We start from the raw sequence: 20,961 nt of genomic DNA, 5'->3' as shown, positions 1-20,961 counted from the left end.
GGGTGTTTGGAAGTTGAAGAAATTGTGCTGAATGAAGAAGGCAAGAAGAATTTCCAGGCCCAGGAAAAGTACATGGGAAGCATGGACTCTTCAAAGGTCCCCCAGGGGTCAGGGAACGGGGAGGAAGTAGCTCACTGTGGCTGTGGCAAAGGGCTTATGCGGGGTGGGGGTGGGAGACAGGGAGAGGGGCAAAGAGGCGTGAGCGCTAGACCACGAGGCCCAAACTGCCCCTGCACTGCCGGTGGGAGCACTGCCGGTGGGAGCACTGCCGGTGGGAGCACTGCCAGTGGCCGGTCTTCTCCTCTCCTTCTCTTTTCTTAAGTACAGTTGGTGCACAACATTATATTGGTTTCAGACGTACAATATAGTGAGTGACTCGATGTTTATATATCTTGCCATGTGATCACCTCACTAAGCCTAGTGATCGTCTGTCACCCTGCAAACTTTTCCCAATATTATTGACTACACCCCCTTCACCTCTCCCAGCCCCCACCCCTCCTCTCTGGCAACCACCAGTTTGATCTCATAGAAACACACGTGCTTCCTTATCATGCAACACAACGTGGAGGTGTAACTTCTGACCGTTCTCCTTTGATGAACTCATTCAAACTACTAGCATCTCCCCACAGACAAATAAATGCAAAAGGTCATTTGACCCTAATAGTTGCTGAAAAGTACAAATACAGAAAACGAATGTGTAGTGGAGCATTTGCTTTTCTCCATTCAAATATATGGGGGTGATAATGTTTTCCTCCCCACTACTGGATATCGATGAGTACAAACTACTTAACAATTATTCTCCCTGTTGCATTTAGCCAGCATTTTACTTAATAAGGAAAAGGTACTTGTGGTGGTAAATACATACAGCCTGGAATTGATCATTTTAACCATTTTCAAATGTACAGTTCAGTAGGATTAAATACCTTCATAATGTTGCACAACCATCACCACTGTCTAGTTCTAGAACTTTTCCAACACCCTAAAAGGAACCTCCATACCATTAAGCAGTCACTCCCCACTCCCCACATCCCAAGCAACCTTTAATCTGCTTTCTGTCTCTATGGAATATCATGTAAGTGGAATCATACACTATACGGCCTTTCATGTCTGGTTTCCTTCACTTAGCTAACGAAGAATGTTAGCCTAGTTAGCTAAGAGAAGGCAAAAAACAGAAAGTAGAATACATTTTGTGATATAAACATTTTGAGATACCTCTAAAACCACACCTCCTTTTATTCAGTTGTTCTACTGGGATTTGGGGAACTCATCTGTTATTCATTTGCTCCAGACATTCTGCTCTAAGTTACCATTTCTTTCCATGGAGGTTTGAAGCTGCCAAACACATGCTGGCATCAGGCCAGCAGGAGGATGTAAGGCCAGTTCAGGGGGTTCCTTTCCCCCCCAGAGGCCTTCCTTCCCTGCAAGTGACCTGGCAAGACCGTGGGGGTCATTAGGTCATACAGCCCTGAGGGGCACAAGGATGGATGTCTGTCCCTGACACTTTCGGTCTTGATGAAAAGAAAAGCAAGTACATCTCTGGCAGCAAAGTAAATTATACATGGGCTTTATTTAAAAAGAGAGAGAGCATTTATGGGGAAAGAAAATAGATATCACTTCAAATTTAAAAATCATTTCCAGGAGAAGGAACTATTTCTGATCCAGTGTGAGTCAAAGATACTGCCTTAATAGTTCATACAGCACAGCTACTGAGTTATTAAAGAATCCAGGGTTCGCTGACAAACTGCTTTCTGCAACGTGAGCAATTTGGAAGAATACATAGCTTTATTGGGAATGTACCATGCGGATGGCCAGCCCAGACTATGAGTCTGCTGAAGTTTTGTGGGAAATGAGTGGTTTGGCGGCCCCCCAGCCTAAAGGGTCTAAGATCCGCATGCCAGAGGAGCAAGGACCACAGGAGAGCCCTCAGAAAGCCGAAGGCCCGGAGGCCCCGCTGGAGCGCCTGAGACTGGAGGTGCTGCCAGCTCCCGCAGCTTTATTTGCTCTAACGTACAACCCGAAGCTGAGGCCTTACTTTCTTTGTCTCCCTTTTTCACCCATCTCCCACTTTTATTAATAATTAAACACAAATAGCTTGCAAATATTTTTAGTCTTTATTTCTGTCCTGGTATTATTTATACTTGTGCTAAGATCGAAGTCTAAATTCATCATTAAATAATGAGTTCGTGTTGTTTTCCTGCTTCTGTTTCAAAATAAGGACCACGTGGTCTTTATTGTCTCCTTCCAGGACGACTGGTTTAGACTCAGTCGTACACACAAGCTCCAACGGCTGGCCAAGCACACCCACGTGAGGACACAGGGGACTCGCAGGCCCGTCTGAGCACAGGGCCTCCACATGCTTCTCCTTCTTTTCAGAAGTTTTTGGAATCTAAACGCAGCCGATTCTGATTAAAAATTCACAATGGTTCTTTTTAAAATAACAGCATTTATCTTTTTATGAGGTCTATCAGCCCAAATAGGAAAAAGATTCCCATTTGACAGCGTAAATACTGACATTCAAAAGACATGACTACAAGGCAAAGTCCCTGAATTTTAACAAACACACCAAGTTTATCCATACAAATGAATGATGTCCCCTCAAATAGGTGGCAACATTCCAAGATATTGTTACTATTGAACCTGATTTTGGAACTCCAGTTAGGAACTGCCTTCCTTCACACAGAGAGCGAATTGCTTAGAATGCCCTAATGGTCAGAAAAACCATTTTCTCATCGGTATAAGTTTTATTTTTGGAAATGACCAAGGAATTCAATAAGGCAGATGGTAATCTAACCAGATGGATAGAGCTACTTTAGCCTAAATAGGAGGAGAGTACAATATAGTAAGACTAGCTTTCATACTCCTTAGGTAGCCCCGAAGATAACTCTAACAGAAGTTCCTACAGCATCTAGAACAATGGCAGTGTGGTCAAAAGAGGAGTCTGGACCTCCGAGGCAACTCATCTGAAGAGGGTGACTTCCATTTGAATACACAGGATTTTTTTTTAAGAAAAAAGCTATCCTCCTCTTTTTTTGATTTTCGTAGAAACCCACGTTATTTGTTATTAGGTAAGGGGAGTTGGCTGTTTTTCAGCTTATTACAGGACAAAAATTTTAAGTAACAATTCAGTTTTTGGAGTAAACAGAAGTACAAAACCTGAAACACCTTCACAGACTATGCTTTAGTCATTCTCTCCCACAACAGACTTCAAACATTCACATGGACATACAATCTGGAAGGCACAATGGATAGATGTAGAGTAAGTGCACATATGAATATGAACCAAATAGAAACTACGAACTCGGCGGAACAGAACTTATCCTTCTGGTTTCCAAGTCTTATTTCCAAAGCTAATTTCATCAAGCACGTGGGCCAGTGGCCTGCAACACCGGCCCAGACGGGAACGCTAGGCAGCGTGCAGATTAGTTCCAACGAGAGTCGTATTCTGCCCATGTAGGAGGCGTCTGAGAGGACAGTATAGGCAAACGTGTTTTGGGATTTTGTATTCCTGCCAGTAATAAAAAGGAGAAGGAAGTGATCACACATCAGGCACAAGACCTGAACACATTACTAATTTAATTCTTTCAACATCTCGGAGTTAAATATTTTTATTCCCTTTTATAGATGAAGAAACCACGGCTTGGGAAGTTTAAATAGCAGAACACTGGCGCCCCAGTGACCGGGGGAGAGATGCGTGCGGAATCAGCGGACCATGGGAGGGGAGCAAAAGAAAAGGCCCAGGCCCTGTGTTTAGAAAATAAAAGAAAAGTTTCTTCCCACAGAGAACCTTTTTTTTTAAGCTGATGTTATCATATATTCTAGTTACATCTTTCACTAATCTTAATAATTATTTTGTCATACTTTTCTCCAAAATGAAGTAGTGCAGTGACTTCCTGATCTGGGAAAATAAAATGTTCTATGAATTTCTGACAACCAGTTAAGTGCTTGAAACAGTCAAGTGTCTGGGTCAGACATATAAAAATAATGCGAGATAGATACAGAAATGCCGAGGTAAAAAAAAAATTTTTAAATTGTGAAACTTAGTCTTAAGTCACTAGGAACCTTAACCATCCATGGAGTGGGGATGATAGATGAAAGATTTAAATTAGGAAAAGAATAAAGAGGAGATCCTGCAAATAAAATGCAAGAGGAAATTGTGAATAAATGTCAGGGCATTTCATTTGACCTTAAGACATATTTTACTGGTGACTGCTTTTACAAGTACTTCTGGGGTTTTTTATTTGTTAATGACCCTGATTTTCCAGTTTATCTCCCAGTTTATCCTGCCCTAGTAAAGCTCGATCATGTTCGGCTTTTATTTTCTTATTCAGCTCCCAATGACTGATAATTTGAGAGGAAACAAATTAAAACAAGCCACCTGGATGAAATAATGCATTTTTATCATCTTGATAACAATTCAGTTCCAAAATAAATATAAGCGCCATAACTTACACAAATATTTTGCGAGATTCATACCTTATTTCTGTAAGGGTTTCGGTCTCATTGCCACTGTCTTTTCCATCGCCAACAACAAATACTACCAAAATCCTAAAACAGGTTAAACCTGAAATAAGTAATGTTTTGACAGTGATATGGCCAAAAAGATGGTCTTATCCAGAAGTTAGACTTGAGAATATATTGTCTCAAAAACCTCAACGCCACTTGCATGATTGTAGCTGTTTTGTTTTGCTTTGCTTTCTGTGAGTCTGCATCTGCTTTCACGCCACAGGGACATCCAGAAACGTGTGCAAGTTGACACCTTACAAAGCAGAGCTGAGCACGCAAGTTTCTTTCACTTCAAAGGGCGTAGCACAGGGTGCACAGAGAGGAGGAAGCGGGTGCGGCAGCCAAGCACTGCCCTCTGGCTCTCACACTCCACTCCCCAGGGATGTGAGGCTGCAAACTCTGGCCCCTTGGAACTCTAGGTAACATTTCCCACAACCCTTGACTCATAAATATTGACATTTGGGGAAAACAGAGCAGAAAAGAAAAAAGGGCTTTACTCAGAAAAAAAGTTGCTTTCAAGTTGAAATGTTCTTATATCTTCTAAAGCCTGATTTACACCAAAGACACTGCTATAATTTTAAATAAAACATACTCTACTTTGGTATTTTTAAAAAATCTTATTTATCATCAACCAGAGCATTTAGGAAACCAAAGTTTCAACGGAGTTTTTTGTTTGTTTGCTTGGTTTTTGTTGTTGTTATTTTCTTGTTCATTGCCATCAGGAAAGGTTTAACTAACAGGGCTGAGTTAAATGAAGTCTTTCTAGAAGGAACTTAATGTTCTCAGAGAAAATCTTTTTTTTATACTGAATAACAACGTTTAAATTATAGTGAATTAGGAAGTCTTTATTTTTAGGGAAAGAAAACCTTTTTTTTTCTTTTTAAATAGTTGTCTCCACCGCTCTTAACTTCAAAGCCAGAAATAAGATGGTTAAGTAAGACCTCTGAGAATTCTCCACAGACCCTGGCCCCAATGCTTCCATTGTGGAACTGCAGCGCACCCTGGTGGTGCCTGCTGTTATAGCCGATGCACGCCTGTGAATGGCCAACATCACACTCAAATTTAAAAAATGCCCTGTGTTTAGGCTTTTAGAAAACAATCAGGAAAAAGAACAGTGGAGGAGCTCTCTTAAATTATAATTACAAATAGATCTTTTCACAGTTTTTAATATAATTACCTCTTAAGAACAGTTTTGTAAGGTTTCTGATGAGTCATTGACATAAACTGATATAATTTTTAACGTTCATATATTTTCACAATAATCCCTTTTAATAACTTTTCCAATTATCTGAACAATGTTTCAAAAGCATTTTAGGGGAAAATATCTTTATTAAGTGGTAAGATAGTTTCTTCCTTCTCTGTCCTTGGAGTATAATAAGTAGTGTCAAAACATGAAAAAAAAAAGAGAGGGAGAGAAAGAAAGAAAAGAAGAAAGGAAGAAAAAGGAGAAAGAAAAGATGCATATGTCATATGACTTTTCCCTAGCCATCAAATTTTGGCTAACAAGAAAGTTAATTAAGTTCGCTTCCATTCTTAGAAAGAAAATATATTTTAAATACTTTTCCCCTGAAAGAAAAGACAGTTTTATATGCTTTTGTTGTTGTTGTTATAGCTAGCAATACCACTGATGCAAGACTTTAAGGACAAACGGTGATTCATAGTACAGTCATTTCATATCCAGGATTTCTGCATGTGTGGACTGAGCTAACCATAGATCAACTAAAAAATAAGAGAAAATGCTATGTTGTTGCTTCTGAGCACTCTGTAGTTGGACCCGCAATAGTTCCACCTGTACTGAATAAGTACAGGCATTTTTCTTGCCATTACCCCTAAATAATATGGTATAAGAACTACTTACACAGCATTTAAATTTCATTGGGCATTATAAGTAATGGGAGGAGGGATGAAAAGGAGCCTGGCTAAGATGAGAGAAACAGAGTCCTAGCAAAATCATTTGATCTCCTAGATGCAGCCATATCTGAAGTAAGGTGAACTTCTGAACTTTCCAACTACATTGACAAATTCTTTTTTTCTTTAAGAAAGTAGAATTAGATTTCGATCACTTGCTACCAAAACAAAAAGGGTTTTTTATATAGTTAATTTTACTAACATTTTATTAAAATGTGTCCTGCCCGTGCCAACAGCCCATATAATCTTAGAAGTCATCTTATTAAAGTTCCCTCCCTGGCCACCCTAGGTGTGCTGCCTCTCTGATCTCTGCCTCCCACACCCAGTCCGTTTGCACTCACTTTGAAGAAGTTTCATGAGTTTGCTCTAGTGGCACCCCCTCTTACACGTGGCCACCAACAAAGGAGGATCCCTAAAAGGGCTCCCCCAAAAGGAGGGCTGCAAAGAGCTAAGCCCAGATGACAACTGCAGCCCTAGCCAACACCTTGATGTCAGCCCGGTGAATACCTGCACAGACAATCCAGCCATCTGACCCGTCAAAACTGTGAGATGATCAGTTTGGGTGGTTGTAATCCACTCCTGGTCATTTATTACCCAGCAACAGAAAATGGGTACAGGTCAGATGCAATGACTTGTCCCTTGCTTTGGAAGGGATATCTTAACATGTTCTAAATGACTGGGACCTCAAAAAAGTTGAAATGAAGACATGTGAGCAGATTCCAATGAAGGGGGGTACCTGGAATGCCTGTGTTGTGTTGAATCTTCGTTGCCAAGAGAAACGGCTCTTCTAACTCTGCTGTTTCATCTAAGCTGTGTCTTCCTTTGCCTGCAGCACTTTCCTGGTTTGCTGTAAAGAAAGGTATCCAAAGGTTTAGAGAGACTGGACCTTCAGCTCCAGGCTCAAATGCAAAGACAACAAATATCCTCACAGAGACTATTAAATCGGCTCCCACATTTGCATAAGGTCAAAACTCTGTAACAAATGTGTGTGGGTATTCCAGAGTTTCTTCTTTTCTGGTTGAGCCCATGGAGATGAAGGAAAGGTCAGTGTCACTAACACCACATTCAAGACTCTGAAACCCTTCTGTGCTCCAGACCCTGGTGTCCTCATAATGTAGTGTTCCTCAAGTTGTTTTTATCTACTTACTGCTCTGCGAGAGGCAGAAGCCAAACGTGTTTTCCTCAACCTGGCTCAAGACAGTCAGGGCATATAAGACAATTACAATGAAATTCCCTTTAGTTATCATCAACCCATTCTGTATAAAAAAGAATGATGTGAGCCCTGGCTGGTGTAGCTCAGTGGATTGAGCACAGCCTGTGAACCCAAAGGCCACTGGTTGGATTCCCAGTCAGGGCACATGTCTGGGTTGTGGGCCAGGTTCCCAGTGAGGGCTACGTGAGAGGCAACCACACACTGATGTTTCTCTCCCTCTTTTTCTCCCTCCCTTCCCCTCTGTCTAAAAATAAACAAAATCTTTAAAAAAAGGATGTGAGAAATTTATCATTTTTCTGCTCCAAAAATGTACTTTTTTAAAAGTCTTTTTGTTTAAGGAATGCAAAAGACCTAGAAAAAGATGACTGATACCATTTTGATTTGTATGCAAGTGAAAGAAACACAAATTAGCTGTAGCAGTGAGACTTGAGAGAAGCAGAACACTAGAGTATTACGGGAATGAGAGATTTATTATAAGAATTAGACCTCACACAAATGTGGGAGCAGCTGAGGAAGTGAAGGGGGGACATGAGCGAATCACTAACTAGGTCTTCTAAATGCACTGGCCTGGGCGGTTAAGTTGGAGCTTGTGGGGGAACCTGAGAGGCCACTACACCCAGTGCTTCAGTGGGACTGTGAAGGCGGAGCTCACAGACAGATGTCTGGGGAGATGTTCCTTCTGTGCAGCTACCTCATCTGTGGGCCTGCAGCCACGAGTCCAGACAGAGGGGAGGAGGAGGCTGAGTCTGCTCTGGGTGAGCAGGAACGGCTGCCCTTGGGCTGAGGAGCAGGGCGCTGTGGAGGAAAGCGAGAACCAAGTGGGCCCCACAGGTACACCTGTGTCTACCTGGTCAGGGTGCCCCTCCAGGAATAATGGTCTTTCCTTCCCCTCAGTGTCTTGGACGCTCCTCTTTGGCCAGCTCCAACCCAGAACTGTGCATGGAAGGAGATTTTGGGAAACATACTTCTCAGCTTAACTAAGATGTCATGGCATACCCCAGCATGCTAGCTAAGTAAAAGAAGTTTATTCTAAGAATCCTGGAGTTCCTCATAGAACCGAGGATAAGAATCGAATTCGGTCTCAGGAAGAGTCAGAAACAGGCGCTCAAACACCAGCTTTGCTCCTTGCTGTCTTGCCTCTCTCGCTGCTCTCCTCCTACCTGCTCCTTCATCTTCCTCTCCCAGACCACCTGCTGCACCGTGGGAGACCTGTGCTGACTGCTGACAACACCCAGACTTTTTGCCACAGCTTCCTCAGATGGGTTAACAGGAGACTCTCAGCTCTACTTCTGGGTGCCTAGTCCAAGAAATTCTGAGAAAGGATTCATTGGCCAGTGCACTGGGCCATGTTACAAAATGGCTACTCCTGCTGTACCATGTGGGTGGAAAGGAAGAAGCAGGTTTCAGGAGAAAGTAGAGAGTTTTGAGCAAAGCAGCTCATAGGTGTACGCGATATGGGGAAGTACTTACATATAAGAGGCTCCATGGGTATATTGTCTCATTTAATGCTAAGTCAATCCATTTCATAGATAAGGAAATTGGGGGTCAGTGAGATACCTTATTGAGGGTCCTAGAGCAGGGGTGTCAAACTCATTTTCACCAGGGCCATGTCAGCCTCATGGTTGCCTTCAAAGGGTCAAATGTAATTTTAGGACTGTATAAATAACTGCTCCTTACCTAGGGGCAAGGAGCTCTACACCCAGCCCTTTGAAGGCAACCACAAGGCTGACATGGCCCCGGTGAAAATGACACTTTTGGCACCCCTGGCCCACAGCCTATACGGAGTAATACCGGCCTGGCTCTAGAGTGCTCTGTCCTACCCCAGTGGTTTCCAGGGTTTCAAGGGGACCCAGTAGCTCCATTTCATTGTCACTACACGGTGGACTTTCCCTCAACATTCCAATCAAATTCACTATGTTTCTTTGAGTCCTTAGAGCCCACCCTGCCACACTGTACTACCTTCTGCCCCGGACTTTGGTCATCCACTGCAGTAAGTGTGATCAGAGCTACTTTAAATTTCTTACTTTGAGCAAGAGAAAAATCTGTGTTCACTCGAGGACATTTCGTTTAACATAATCCAAACAAAAAATTCACACTTAATATAATCATATAAATGGCTATTAACAATACTCCAGATTCAAGAATCTTCTACCAGAAAGAAAGTAGAATAGCTTGGAAGTTCACTGTTTCTTTTTCTTCTAGGATTTCATTATCAACAACAATTAATATGTATTGAGCATGTTATTATAAAGCACTGTACCAAGCATAATAGAAATACATATGTAATATAATAAAAATAGATGGCAAAGTTCCGATAAGTTCTTCTAATAAAACAGGGGAGAAGTTGCTCCCTTGCTGTACCTTCAGAAAATATCTCATGCCCCTGGGAAACACAGCTTCACTATTCTCTGCTGTCAGGAATACTGAGGTCAAAACACTGGACAGGCCCGAGATGAGGTCCTACCTATGGAGAAAAAATAAAAGAAAAAAATGATGAAACAGTAGCTAAGAGAGGTTCTGAGATTCCTAACTTTTTCTTGAAGAGTTGCAAGTCAAGACCAAAGAAATATTTTTCTTTATATCAGCAGTAAACTGAATCATGTGGCCTCCATAATAATAATACTATAAATATATAATATATAAGTATAATATTTATAATAAATAAGAGAAATGTTATAAGTAGGAACACAAGTTTATATCAAGAGGCTTCCACAATAAGTATTTAGCTCTATAACTCATCTTTGGGGAAAAATAAACCAAAACAAAACCTGCTAGATCTAAAAATTTGTAACTGTACACACAGACACACACAACTCCCGAAATTTAAACTAATCTTGTTAAGAAACCATAGTTCCTTCTTAAAACTGAAATTCTTTAAGGCCTTGATTGAAGATGACAATGGTAGAGATAATGCAACACATGAAAATAGATCGAAATATTTAGAAAATATTTCTAAAAATAGTAGAAATTTTAAGGATCAACTATAACTAGAAAGAAAACTGGGCCATCAAGCTTCATTTTGATATTACTTTTGCAGAAAATTTTGCTACTCTTCAGTTTCAAAATTTGCTCTCACTTTGCCTTGCTTTGTCTTTCAAAAAACACATCATGCCATTTTGAGCTCCCTGAGGGTAACTAGTACAGTCAGTTCAGTGTTGCTATAAACTTCGGATCTGGTTATTGTCACCCACTTACTCTTCCCAAAGATTCCGGGCACTTATTTCAGGACACATGTCCTATTATACTAGTTTTTAAAAATGCTGGTGACAGCGCAGTTGAAAATTCAAATGGAAAAAATTTGGAAGGGTCAGCTTCTTCCCTTCTGCTGACTTATAAAAACTGATTCTTGAGAAGAATGTCTCTGTGCAGGGTGAGCAGTCTACGGGACCAATAACCTATCCTTGCCAGCTCCTTCGTAATCAGTGTAGATGGTCACACAGTTCCTTCAGCCCGTAGTGATGGAAATCAATTGTGAAGATGGCTGAAATAATTTGGGCACATCTGCAGCAGGCCGGCTCTGTGGTCACATAAAAATGAGGTCATATTCTCTGTGGGTAAAATAGGAGTGATGATGAGGAGATACCAGCCAGTTTCAGAAGGACACTAGCAAGTCAAAGATGTAAATCATTCATATTTATATAAGTGTAGAATAAAAATAAACAATACTACTTAATTTACGCAGATTTGTGTCTCAAAAAAGTAATTTCCAGGTCATAATAAAAAAGTTAGCCAGTAATAAAAACACTGGGAGTAGGACTGGTTTAAGCTAAAGTATTGTTTTTAATGCTGTTTTGTTATGCTGGATTGGATTTCTCCCATTTGTCACTCCAAATCTATCCCCTGCCCTTCTCTGCTGTGTCCCATGCCTCAGGAGGCTGATCTGTTCAAACCATACCAACAGGCTCCATTGTCCTCTGACTTCCAGCTGGGTTTGGCCGATGGGTGGCATGAGTGTGACATCAGAGAAAGGGAGGAGAATGGGCTGCAGCTGATTCCATCCATGGTGTCATCCCTCCACAGGGTCCATCAATACACAAGGTCTTTTCAGATGACCCACTCCACACAGCTTCTCCCCCGTCATGTTCCAGCGACTGCATCCTCTCTTCGCCCTGCTGCTGTACCATTTCAAGTGGTTTCCATAGGCATTGCCCAAACCTTCGTAAACGTCCCCTATGAAACTATCAAGTCATCCCACTTGAGTGACCATGTGTGACTTTGGTTGAATCATATGACAAGCTGTTATCCTGACAGAACCACAGGACCAGTAATCATAATTTAGAACTATTTGGCAATTAGGGTTAATTCAGAGCAGTTGCTTGATGATAACAAAATGTGTGGCGGTTGCCCTTCACCTTGTGTATGCCTTCCTTGGTAAGCCTGAGACGACATTCGGATCTGCTCCATCATGATGCCCAAGTGGCACGTCAGCCTGCATCCCAGCCTGGACAGGCTGCAGAGCTCACTCTTTTCCCCAGGACCCACCTAAAACTGGCAGCTTTGGACGGTGCAGCGTGCCCAAATGTTGTATGCATCATCGCCAAAATCCAAAAGGTTTCATCGTATACTATGCCTCTTCCTTTATGGTGACTGGTGCAAGGTACTACCATTTGCCTCTTTCTGTAGAAGGAATTTCCTACTACACCCCAAATGAAGGAACGTCTTGAAACTTCACTACAGTGTAGAGCCCTGAACTATCACAGAATGTGTCTCCCACCTTCTGGCACATGTGCTTTCTACTTTCCACTCACTATGTTCAATTAACAATATGATAATTGATGTAAAGGACCAATATAATGTTTCATAAAATATAATAAAGGTATACCTTTGTTTCTGCTATATAAATGTAAACTGCTTCTGATTTTGCTTACAGATTGGGATGGAAAATAATGCATTTCCCAGGTCAATAGCTGCATGTTGGGTGCCAGGTGATAATGCATTCCAGCAAATATACTGTATCTAAAACTATAGCTGCAACTACCAGCACATTGTTTGTAGTTTTGCAATAATCTGTCATTTTCTAAGGCCCTTCAGGCTTTCGCTCTGGTCAAACAGAAACACTGCACATAGCTAGAGCAGGAACCACTACCCCCACTTCCCTCCAGGTGTTCATGGTCATTTTCACAGTCTCTCCAGGAGCACTGCTTACCACTTACCATGGGTGTTTGGCATGGAAAGAGTTCCAGAACTCTAGATGGTTTTTCCTTTCATAAGGTCTCTTGCTCCACAGGACAGGGAACCAGAGGGCACTCTACTACTTACCAAGTATATGTGTAGGTATTCCCACCATATATTCTGGAACTGGAATAATAAACACAGGGTGGGTCTGAAGTCCCACTAGACCCACTGTTAGATGAATTTGGGCCAAGGCTTCATCTAACTCCTGACATCCATAAGCTCCCACTTTGGTGGGCTATCACAGTCTTCAGGGCCTCTGAGTACCAGTGTAAAACTAGAGCCAGTATATGAGCTCCCCAAGTTCCAGGTATTTCTGTTCCCCCACTGCACAGTCCCATGGGTAAGTAGCTCCAGGTCAAGTAGCTCCTGTGGAACGCTTTGGAGGCTTTTCACTGCATACATCTCTGGCTGTGCTGCAGGGTCTGTTTCAGAGGTGCCTGGCCTCCACTTCTGTTGAGGGGCTTTAGGTCTACCTGCCGGCTGAGTTCTTGAAACCTGGTAAGAAGCCATGAATCCTAATAATAGTATCTGGTTAGCTTCTTCCCAGCTGACCCTAAAGTATCCCTTCTACTATGTTAAGCAGAGCCTCTCCAGACTGCCCATTTATTTCAAACACCCCTATTATTATACCTTCTCTACGATTCATTATTGTACCAACTGCATCTGAAGTTGCCTTTGCCACATAGGCTCAACTGCCTAGCCGCCAACCTTCTAGAATTCCACTTCTCCACTATAATCAGAAATGCAATTTTTGTAAAATTTCCCACTGTCTTCTCTGGATATCTGAAGGGAGCCACCACAGAGATGCCTTCCTGCTCCCTTACATGGTGCTTGATGGAGAGAGTGGCCTCTGGGCTCTCCTAGACAGTCTACGCTGGACAACTTGTTCTATCTTCCAAGTGTGCAGAGAATGCACTCCCAGAGGAATCTAATCACTGTTTGAAACTTGAGACAGTAGGCAGTTTGAGAAATATAATTTCTTGTTGGATGGCCGCGTGTCTAGCTAAAGCTCTCCTGCTGTGGTAGAAGCAAAGGGCAGATTTGGGGGGATCGCTTCCGGTCGGCTACACCCCGCTCTCCTCCTGATTCCTCCCCCTCAGCATCTGACCATGCTCACAGGTGGCCTTTCCTTCCTTCCACTTTTGGAGGAAAAAATAAAACTTTCTCTCATTTCAATATCCCTCCCTCACTATTTCCCTCCCCTTATTCTGTATAGTTATATGAAGTAATTGTCCTGAAAAACTTATCAGTGGATGTAGGAAAGTCTCAGTTGACATAGGAAAGAAAGCTTTAGGTATCAATATACAATGTACAAAACTGACAACTTCAGAATTATTCAAAGTTAAAGACCATTTGTTTCATTTGCATTAGCTCATTTTTTAACATCACCAGGTGTGGTAAGCAGAATGATGGCCCCCAAAGATGTACATGTCCTAATTTCAGAATTTCTGAATATGTTACCATGCATGGCAAAAATGGATTTTGCAGATGTGATTAAGATTAAGAACCTTGAAATGAGATTATTTTGGATTATTTGGGTGGTCCCAATCTAATCACATGGGTCTTTAAATGTGTATGATGAAGCTCTGGACACGTGGTTCAGTTGGTTGGAGCAGCATCCCATACACTAAAGATTGAGGTCTGACCCCCGGTTGGGGCATGTACAACTGGGGAGGCATGAGGAGGCAACCGATCGAAGTTTCTCACATCATGTTTCTCTCTCTCTCTCTCCTCTCCTCTCTCTTTCTCTCTCCCCCACCGCCCCCTTCCCTTTCACTTCCTCTCTCTGTCAAAAGTCATTAAACATATCCTTGGGTGCAGATTTTTTAAAACTATGATGAAAATAAAAAAGGGTACTCTTGATAGGGACTCAACTCACTGCTGCTGGCTTTGAAGGTGAAGAAGACAGGCCATGGAGCAGGAATGTGGACACCCACAGGCAGCTCTCAGCTGAGGGCCAGCAGGGACAGGGCCCTTACTGCTACAGTGTCAAGAAACTAATCCTGCCAAAGGCTTTAATGAGCAAGGAAAGAGATCCTCCCTGGGGCCTTCAGAAAGGAATGCTGCCCTGCCAACTCCCAGGTTTAAGCTCACTGAGGTCAACCTCAGACTCGCCCTCCAGAAATGTTAAGATAATAAAATACATTAGTTAGGCCACTAAGTCGTGATCATTTGATATGGCAGCAGCAGAAATTACATCAGGCAAGGTATGTTTTCCACTTGTCTTCCCTCCTGGGGACACTGATCAGAGGAGCCAGGATTCCTCAGAACAGGGGAAGTGGAAGACACTCAGCCAGAGGGCAACTGCTTGGCTTACATTCGGATTTAGAGAAAGCTCCAGGGAGCGTGCAGGCAGGAAGGAAAAAACAAAGACACTGCTTTCTCCTCGTTTTCCTCTCCTTTCCCAAATGAGAAAACTGGAAAACACAAATCACAGAATTTGCATTACAGGAGCAAAAAAAATGACTAGTTCTGCCTTGCGTAATAAAGATGATACATAAACAGCAGCACTGGCCACACTGGTCACACTGGTCAAGCCCAGTGGACCCCATTCAGAACTATGCATGTGCAACACACTCATTCCACAGTGCCGGAGAGCAAGGAATTGCCATCCCCCCCTCACGTCCTACCTGTGCAAAGCCATATAGGACATGTGCTCCATAGTTTACACAAGGGCAACTGACAGCCTGAGAAAAGGAAGAGGGAAAACTCAAGTTCCACAGAGAGCTCTCCACACTGGAATAAAACCCTCCATGAATTCTCCCAACTTCATGTAAATCAAAGCCTTCTTTCCAAGCGGATCACCAGAGTCTAGCATCAAATGTACCAATGACATTTTGGTCCTTGTTTAAATCCTAAGACAGTATGTCTCAGTAAAAAAAAAAAAAGTTCTGTTTTTATGATGCACAGAACTTCTTCCTAACCAAAAATACCTTCTTTTCAAAATCTTCTGAATTACCTAGTTTTGAATCTGTGATTTTGATCCATCAGTAAATGAATGGATCAAAAAACTGCAGTACATTTAGACAATGGAATACTACACAGCAGAAAGAAAGAAGCTCCTACCCTTCGTGATAGCAAGGATGGATCATGATAGCATGGATGGATCTCGAGATCATTATGCCAAGTGAAATAAGCCAGGCAGTGAAAGACAAATACCATATGGTCTCACCTATAAGTGGAACTTAACAAAACAAACAAGCGAAATATAACCAATGCCGTTGAAATAAAGAACAAACTGACAGTAACCAGAGGGGAGGGAGAAGGGGGATAATGGAGGGAATATGGGAAAGGAATGTCAAGGAACAAGTATCAAGGACCCATGGACAAAGCCAAAGAGGGGTAGGCTCAAGGGTGGGAGGCAGGGATGGATGGGGTAGAGGAGAGTTGTGAGGGGAAAATGAAGACAACTGTACCTGAACAACAATAGAAAAATAAAAATATATCGGGGTTTTCCACATTCTTTTAACCTGTAATTTATATTCCACAAGTATCACTTAAATCAGCCTGAAAATAAATCATCAATGAAGACAAGGGAAAAAAACTCCCCACCATAATAAAGACTTTGTTATTTTTTTTTAGAAGTTTTAGGTTTACCAAAAAAGTAGATACAGCTACTGGAAAGGTCATCTACTGAGGAATAATTTATTAAAAAGGTAATTTATTATTTACTATGTAAGTTATTTACACCATTCACAGTGCTCCTCACTTGAGTAAGGAAGCATAGCAGGTACTATCAAGGATTATCAGGTGGCTTAAGATTCTTTATCACCTTTCTTGTGAGGAAACTAGAGAGCCTCATCGTCATTCACCCAGTAATTTGAGTAACGCACCTTTGAAGATGAGGCAACTCTCCTATTTCGTTAAATGTTTACTTTAGTAGTTTAAACAAAGAGCCATTATAAAGAAAATCGACCCCGGTTCCCTTTCCCATCAGATCTGTACACCAGTCTTGGTGGTCGGAAAAGGAGGGAAGGTAACACCGAAGCTGGCCTCACAGCTCTGTGGCGTGTGGACTAGTTTCAAACAAGGTAAAAGAAAGAAAAGAGAGAGAGAGAAAAAAAAGAAAATCGAATGTGCAAGTTAATATACTAAAGAAATAAACCTGAGTCCAGAATGTAAAAATTAAATCTGTAAGGGAAGAGAGTCACCAGAAATTGTCAGAAAAGCCCTGGAAACGTGGGGAGTAGTATCGGATAGAATGAGAAGCAAGGCCTAGTACAAAGTAAGGTCCACCTCGGAAACCTGAATGGAAGGCCCAAGGGCAACAATCCCCAGACTGTGCACATAGGGCACTGGAGTGGACTCACAGAGGCACCATGAGATGTTTTCAGTTTTTGAGAGAAACACCATGAGATATTTTTATATTCTCTCAAATTCTTTGAGAGAATTTGTTAGACATTATGTCATCTGTACAGTTAGGTAGTTTGGAGCCAATTACTTAATAAATGAAACTATTTATTAAGAACCCCTGAAAAAATTACTGACATTCTAAGGGTGCCATAAAACAAGAAAGTTTGGGAATCTCCATCTTAGGAACATGCTCAGGTCCACAGGACACGGCCTGCTTCGAGCGGAATCAGGAACACAGACCGAAGTGGGCAGGACGGTGCCTCCAGCCGCTCCTCACCGTCACCTGCGCTGTGGCTCTCCTGCCACTCCGCCCTGGCTCTGAAGGAGTTCTGGGGCCTTATGTGCAGTGTACTGTGAAGTCCCTTTAAAATCAGTGAATCTCACTCTTACATAAGATTTTTCAATGTTGGTTTAGGGAACAAACTACTAGAAACTACTTCCCAAATATTTAGTGTGAGAAAGTCTACTAAAATGTGAGTACTTTCTTAGAGAAAAAATGAACTCTATGTTGAGACTCATTCAACAACTTCGTAAGAGCCCATTAGAAAAGTTTTAAAATATATATATATATTTTTAAATTTTATTTATTTACTTATCTTTAGAGGGGGAGGAGAGAGGGAGAGAAACATCAATGTATGGTTGCCTTTCATGTGTCCCCTGCTGGGAGTTGGCCTGCAGGGAACCGGCCTGCAACCCAGGCATGTGCCCTGACTGGGAATCGAACCGTGATCCTCTGGTTCGCAGGCCCGCGCTCAATCCACTGAGCTACACCAGCCAGGGCTAAAAGTTTTAAAATTTACTCCAAATTAAGAGCTGACATACTTTCTGTAAAGACCAGGCAATAGTTTAAAATTAGTTAAAATATTCTTAATTTTTTGTAACTCTTAGGTTTTTAAAGTTTGATATTACAACTTGCACCATGTTTTGTTTTCTTCCGCACTCAATTGGTGAGTAATAGACCATTTTTCCTCCTCCCATTGGGGGGGGGGGGAGGGAAAATGGCTCATCACAAAATCAGGTATAAAGACCTGCTCATCTCTTTCCTGCATTTACCACAATTAAATTTAAAACTCACCCTGCCTGGTGTAGCTCAGTGGATTGAGCGCAGGCCTGCGAACCAGATGATCGCAGTTCAATTCCCAGTCAGGGCACATGCTTGGGTTGCAGGCCAGTTTCCGGCAGGGGCCAGTTCTCTGCAGGGGATGCACGAGAAGCAACCATACATTGATGTTTCCTTCCTCTCTCCTTCCCTTCCCCTCTAAATATAAATAAATAAAATATTTAAAAAAAAATTTAAAACTCACTTAATTCTTTTGACTGGTTAGCACAGTCTCAGATTCCCAAGGCAATGTATCCCTTAAAAAGAAAAACCTGGAGCATTTGAGATCTTCCTCCCTAGCATGTTGTCAATTTGCTACAGATGCTCAGATAAATTCTTATAAAAATAAAAATACACACCAGAAAACAAAAAACCTGAGGCACTTGACCTAGGCTTAAATTTAGCTCTAGGCAAAAGAAAAATCACTTTAAGCAAGAAGCCTCTTTGAGATTAGATACAGAGTTTACAAAGAGACAAAAGACATTGTTTCAGTTATCTATTCACTGGAACAGGCACATAACAAACCCCAAAGTCAGTGAAGTAAAATAAATCATTTCATTATGCTCATGGGTTCTTTTTCTTAAAAAAAAACAAAAAAACAAAAAAAAACTTTATTATTTTTTTAGAAGTTTTAGGTTTACAAAAAAAGTTGAAAGATACAGAGAATTCCCATATACCCCGGGCCCCTTTACATGAGTTGCTTCCACCTTCATCAGTATGTTCACCAGAATGGTACATTTTTAAAAAGATTTTATTATTTTTAGAGAGAGGGGAAGGAGAGAGAGAAATATCAATGTGTGGCTGCCTCTTGTGTGCCCCCTACTGGGAACCTGGCCTGCAACCCAGGCACGTGCCCTGACTGGGAATCTAACCAGGGTCCCTTTGGTTTGTAGGCTGGCACTCAATCCACAGAGCCACACCAGCCAGGGCGGTCAGTACATTTTTAGCAAGGATGCCTCACACTAACACATCAAAATCACCCAAAGTCCAGTTTACATTAGGGCTCATTCCATGGGTTTGGACAAAAGTATATATAATGACATATATTCATCATTATAATATCAGAAAGAATATTTTCCCTGCCCTAAACATCCTGTGCTGTTTATTTATCTCTCTCCCACTGCCATCTGGCAATCACTAATGCTGCATCTTCATAGTTTTGCTTTTTCCAGAATGTAATATAGTTGAAATTATACAGTATGTGGCTTTTCCACTTAGTAATATGCATTCAAGGGCATTCTAGGTCTTTTTATAGCTTGTCAGCTTATTTCTTTTTTTTAGCAATGAACATATTCTATTGTCTGAATGTACCGCTCTTTATTAATCCATTTTCCTACCGAAGGACATCTTGGTTACTTTCAATTTCTGGCAATTATGAATAAAGTTTCCACAAATATTCATATACATGTTTTAGTGTGAAATAAGATTTTCAGCTCTTTTCAGCAAATAGTAAAGACTACAACTTCTGGATGGTATGGTACCAGTATGTTCCATTTTATAAGAATCCACCAAACTGTCTTCCAAAGATGCTGTACCATCTTGCATTCCCACAAGCAATGCACCAGAGGTCCTTTTGCTCGGCATCCTCACCAGCATTTGGTATCAGTGCTCTGGATTTTGGCCATTCTATTAAGTGTTTAGTTATATGTCTTTGTTTTGATTTGCATATCCCTGATGTGGAACACCTTTTCATATGCTTATTTGACATCTGTATGTCTTCTTTGGTGAGGGCTTTGTTGAGTTTTAAGAGTTCTTTGTATATTTCAAACAAGTCTTTATGATGTAACTTTTGCAAATATTGTCTCCCACTCTGTGTCTTGTCTTCTAATTTTCTTGAGTTCATAGATTCTTCAGGTCAGGAATCAAGACAAGGCAGAGCAGGAATAGCTCACCTCACAAGTCCATAGCCTCAGCTGGGAAGACTCCAAAGGGTGAAAGGTAACTTAAATGGCTGGGAGCAGGAATCTGCTTCTCCACTCACATGACTGGCACCTGGGCTGGCCTAACCAGAGGTCCAAACTCAGTGGTGACTGTCAATCAAAGCACCTTCAAGGGGTCTCACTGTGTGTCTTGGGCTTTTCACACCACACCAGCCTCAGGCAGTCAGACCTCTTACATGATGGCTGAAAGTTCCAAACACAAGTAACTGCATGGCCTTTTATGACATAGCCTCTGAAGTTACATGTGGTGATTCTGATTATTTTCACTATATTCTATTGGTTAAATTAGTCACAAGTCCATGCAGACTTAAGGATAGAGTCTATCTCTTTATGGGTATCTTTAATTTTATTTACTTATAAAATTATTTAGAGAAAAGGGAAGGGAGGGAAAAATAGTGGGCAAGAAACATCAATGTGTGGTTGCCTCTTGAGCACCCCTTACTAGAGACCTGGCCTGCAACCCAGGCATGTGCCCTGACTAGGAATCGAACCCATGACCCTTTGGTTTGCAGGCCAGCACTCAATTTCCTGAGCCATACCAGTTAGCACTTTTTATGGACACCATGGACATATTTCTACAGAGATATGGAGATACATGCCAAGGGTTAACATGCCCACCTACCAGAATCCCTCAGAGTAAATTTTTATTAACTTATTATTTTAAGTCAGACTAATTCAAACATATCTTCTATGGATGACAAAATTCCATCTACCTATTTTCACGAGATACAGTGACAAAGAGAAACTTCATTTTATCTATATGAATTTCA

At 41.6% G+C, this 20,961-nt stretch overlaps 1 long non-coding RNA gene and 1 other non-coding gene across 3 annotated transcripts in view; one reads left to right on the top strand and one right to left on the bottom strand.

Moving 5' to 3' along the window:
* Positions 1–20,961, bottom strand: part of LOC118995416 (uncharacterized) — a 118,575-nt gene that overhangs the window by 95,101 nt on the left and 2,513 nt on the right. The window contains exons 2-3 of one of the 2 annotated variants that reach the window (XR_005068268.1): positions 9,986–10,088; positions 7,148–7,258 (exon numbers count right to left, since the gene is read on the bottom strand). This is a non-coding gene — a long non-coding RNA (uncharacterized LOC118995416). Of the gene's footprint in view, positions 1–6,730; positions 7,259–9,985; positions 10,089–20,961 lie in introns of those variants that run through there. The other variant, XR_005068267.1, reaches the window with a different exon arrangement.
* On the top strand, positions 16,714–16,831 carry LOC118995603 (small nucleolar RNA SNORA61). Its single transcript, XR_005068316.1, has one exon. It is a non-coding gene; the product is annotated as a small nucleolar RNA SNORA61 (small nucleolar RNA).

This window comes from Sturnira hondurensis, unplaced genomic scaffold (genome assembly GCF_014824575.4).
Source record: "Sturnira hondurensis isolate 20B ecotype Veracruz unplaced genomic scaffold, ASM1482457v3 Scaffold0010128, whole genome shotgun sequence".
NCBI lineage: Eukaryota > Metazoa > Chordata > Mammalia > Chiroptera > Phyllostomidae > Sturnira > Sturnira hondurensis.
This window is presented reverse-complemented; position numbering and strand designations above follow the sequence as displayed.